This window comes from Heloderma suspectum, chromosome Z, assembly GCF_057233095.1.
Source record: "Heloderma suspectum isolate Gila_16-S chromosome Z, 16-S_ref, whole genome shotgun sequence".
Classification (NCBI taxonomy): Eukaryota; Metazoa; Chordata; class Lepidosauria; order Squamata; family Helodermatidae; genus Heloderma; species Heloderma suspectum.
Genome location: NC_139476.1, coordinates 18,665,222 through 18,669,678, shown reverse-complemented (window position 1 = coordinate 18,669,678; position 4,457 = coordinate 18,665,222). Strand labels below are relative to the sequence as shown.

General features: G+C 48.4%; 1 pseudogene; it reads right to left on the bottom strand.

Annotated features, from left to right (window-relative positions):
* Positions 1-401: 401 nt before the first annotated feature.
* LOC146333831 (vomeronasal type-2 receptor 26-like) lies at positions 402-4,014 on the bottom strand (annotated as a pseudogene).
* Positions 4,015-4,457: the final 443 nt, after the last annotated feature.

The window sequence follows — 4,457 nt, the reverse complement described above, 5'->3', positions numbered from 1 at the left end:
AGAAGGATGTTCTCCTTATAGGGGAATTGACCCACACAACTTGGGGTATCTCAGAAGCAGGCATAACTGGCTGACAGGAACCCTGAATCATGCTGCAACATTTTTTTGGAGATGCAATGCAACTAATTCCTCATAGTGTGATGGCATGTTTTTTGTAACAATAATTCTATGATTGAAGGGTGTCTATGGGAATATAATGCCGTACAGACAGCCATTTAAGCCCATTTCGAGTTGACTGGGAAAGAGCAAAAGCCACAGAACTAGAGCAAAGGCGCCAGTATGGAAAGGACCCCATGATTTAAGACATAACTCAGCACGTTTTTATGATGTTATTGGCCTTCTTATAGATGTACTTGATAGGAAACTAGAGTAGCAGGGCATGTTCTGAAGTGATAGACACCTTAATTCTTTCTCCTCATTATATTGTCTTTACAATTGAGACCAGGCCTCAGCACTATAATGTAGCATTTGGGGAGAAAGATGCAGCCCAGAAGACCGGCTCCAGAGGCCAAGATGGAGAATACCTCCACGGCCACCATGGACTTCCCCTTGGTGCTCAGGTAGGTGGGCACAAAGGAGCCCCAAACGCTGCAAAACACCAGCATGCTGAAGGTGATAAACTTGGCTTCGTTGAAGCTGTCGGGCAACTTCCTTGCTAGGAAAGCCACCGTGAAGCTGACGACAGCCAGAAAACCCATGTAACCCAGGGCAGTGTAAAACATGGGGACCGAGCCTTCTTTACACTCCACTACGATCTCTCCGGGCAGAGAATAGAAGTCCAAGTTTTGGAATGGGGGAGAGGTGAACAGCCAGACAGCACAGATCACAGCTTGGATGAGGGGACAGGCCAGAACAATGGAGTTCGTCACTTCTCTCCCCAAGAGTTTTCTGGCCGTGTTTCCTGGCTTGGTGGCCATGAAAGCCAGAACCACAGTGACAGTTTTTGCTAAAATGGAGGAAATGGCGACAGAGAAGTGATACCGAAAGCAGCTTGTTGGAGAAGACAGGTGACGTTCCTGGGCCGTCCAATGAACAGGAAGGAGCAGAGGAAGCAGAGCAGGAGGGAGAGGAGGAGGACGTAGGTGAGGTCTCGGTTGTTGGCTTTGACGATGGGTGTGTCACGGTGTTGAATGAAGATTGCCAGAACAACCGCTGTGGTCAGAGAGAGGAAAAGCACCAGAGAAGCTAAAACGGAGCCCAGTGTCTCTTGATATGAAAGGAAGTGGATCTCCTTGGGGACGCACTGGTCTCGGTTCCTGTTTGGGTGTTGATCTTCTGGGCACGGGGCACAACGATCGGCATCTGGAACGAGCAACTACTATTGAAGTATCTCAGTCATGATGCAAAGATTCGTTCTGTGGGGGCCAATTCAGCCCCCAAAGGAGGAGATAAAAACATCCATTCTCTAGCTTACTGCACTCCTAACCGTCTAACGTCTGTTTGACTGCTATCTGTTTAAGCTTTGGAAATGTACTGAATAAGACCACAGATGGAAAAGTCACATACTGCTTTTTTTACGTGGCGACCCATTCTGCCAGACTGAAGTTCTACATTCAGCAAGGAGGAAAAACCCACGTTCATTGACCAAGAACTAGTCAACTATAAGAACTGGACTTTAACCTGCAGCTCCTTCTGAAGGAGCAAATAAATAAAGGGATTCCCTTCTGTCATTTTCTTCAGGTTATGGACTGAATTTCTTCAGGTCATTTTCCTGCCCTGATCAGTGTAGGCAACTGTAAGAATGGAATTGCAGCTCCTTTGGAATGAACATCTATCTGTCATCTGTTGGTCATTTTCTTCAGATTATGGACTGTCCTCTGAGATGTGTTGGTCCAGAGGCTGGGAACAGGTTACAGAAATCACCACAGATAATGGAGCAACCTGCTTGACTTTGCGGTGACGTGCTCCAATCCTTACAAGGACGACCAGCCATCTGCCCTGATCAGTGTACTGCCAAGAAGCTTCAGGCCCGACGCCAAAACAACCCTTCTAGAAAACGGCACGTGAGTGTTATTATTCTATTATTTACACAGCAGATTTCTTCCGGCAATTTTGTATAGTTTGCAAACAAATAAACAGCAGCAGCAGACAGTCCGATTACAGGGGAAAAAATATTCCTGGGGGAAACGGCAGACTCTTCTCCTGGCCTATGACCTTCCCTTTGCCCCCGCTCCACTCTGCCCCCAGGACGTTCTGCACTTTTGTGTGGCTCTCGGAGTTTGAGGTACCTGCTGTGTTGGAAATCGTCCCATCTGAACAACGATCGCATCTGTAGCAGCAAACCGGCTTCCCCTCTGGAACTTTTCTCTGGGGCCCTGGAGAGCACCGCTCCACATACCTGGTGAAGGGCGGCTTCTAAAAGGGAAGAGGCAAACAGTTGAGGATGTTTGGTGACAAAAATTGCACTAAACTGAGTTACTCAGCAGAATTTCCCACTACGTGATGGATAGGATCACCACTTGAGGAGAGCCAAATCTCTTCTGGATGTCTGCAGGTTACTTAGAAACATCCTAGAGGAGGCTCAAAGGGGAGAGCGAAACTGTAACGCTGGAACCCCACCCACTATTCCAGGACCAAACCTGGGGTTTACATGCAAAGGTTGCTTTTTACCGCAGGATGATGACTCAATGGGCCTTTGGTCTCATCTAGAAAGACAGCCTTTGTTCTCAAGGGAGAGGACTGCAATGCTCTTAAGTTCTACCGTGACCCTTGAACAGGGGCAGGCAACCGTTGTGGACCCATTGCCACCTTTGCCATCGAAGACTGAGGGTGCATTCCCCCACAGCCATTTGGGCCCCTGGGCATGTATGTCTTTCCTCCCCACCCAGCTTGGATTCCCACCTTTCTTCAGCCCCCGGCTTGGATTCCCTCTGCCTTATTTCTTCTCTCCACTGCAGCTGCCACTTCCAGGGGGTTAGGGGGTGGGAATGGGGATAGGCCATGAGGAAAGGGGATGGTGGGTGTATTCAGTTGTCATTATGGGTCAACGGCTGCCCTAGAACCTTCACTTCAGCCCCACCTCTGTAGCCCACATAATCCCATCTGATCGAATGGTGAAGTCTTGTCCTGAGGGAGCCCCTGAATCCACTCTTCCAACTTTCACCGGAGATAAAGATCCATTTGAGAAGAAGACCCAGTTCAGGATATCGTATCTCCTGCCGTTTTCCGTGAAAGAGACTTCATCTCCAGTGCTGTTGTTAAACCGGACGTTCCTCAAGGAAGCAAGGATCTGAAATGGAAGAGATGCTCAGAGAACAGCGTGGCTGCGAGTGAGACTGGGCATCTTCTAGCAAATGGTGACTGCCATCAAGTTAGGAGACAGGTTTCCCCTGCTCTACTCTGCTGTTTTGTTTCATGCTCAACCTTCATCTTCGTTGCTTGAATAGTCATGACCTGTAGTTTGGGTTTGGGCTGCTGTCGACAGGCTACAACAGTCCAATATATCTTGAGTGGGAGCTGGAGGGAGTTTGCTCGTAGCAGCAAAGAGACCAATGTCTGGGGGTCTTCAGTTGGCTGTCAAAAAGGGACATGAGGTGGGAACCCCATTTTTGGGATAGAGTCCTGCCTGGTCCCTCCCTCCTCAATATCCACAGTGGTAAATATATAATTCTTACAGAAGTACAGCTGGTCTCTACTGCTCCTAACTTACTTCTTAATGCTCTTTAAGGGAAATGACAGCCATGGGAGAATATCCACAGGCAATATCTTTCTTAGGATCTGTAGAATGGGCTAATAGCCCTTCTCGAAGACTCACTCTTTGCTCCCAGGATGTGGCCTTTAAAAAATGCCCAAGGCATCTTGTCCAAGGACAAATGTCCAAGGCATCTTGTCTTGGACAAAATGTCGAAGGCCAAATCTTCATGAGAACATTACCTGCCATGGCTGGACATTCAGGAGCCTCTTGGCTTCCGTCGTCATTGCACGCTTGGATCCTGATACGTACACGGCATGTAAGGCGTGTGCCACGGAATAGACGGCGTTGTAGATGTTGTAGCTGTGACTGGACATCCTCATCTCATACAAGGAGTCTTGCTGGTCTTCTAGCTTTTCTTTCCCGGTACAGAATCTCCAAACCCTTTGAGAGGTTTGGCCTCGGTTCAGAAAATGACATTGAAAGACCGTTTCCCATGTGTGACGGAGAACGGCGTCTCCGTGCGGTTGGAGTGGGTCTAAAGCCCGAACAAAATGCTTGAATCCTGGCACATCCCTTCTGTGGACTGTGACGTGCAGAGCTCCCTTGACGGATTTTAGAACTCACCCGCTCAAGGGTCTTGTCACAGCAACTTCCCAGTGGGAGGTCATGATCCAGACCTTCCTAAAAGGAATCACGGTCTTTTTCTCATGGACACCCAATAAACTTGCTATTTGAACAATAGCAATGGAGTCCCCAAACACAATCATCACTTGGGGCTCAAACCAAGAACTAGGAATAGTGCCAGATCATACCTGAATCACAT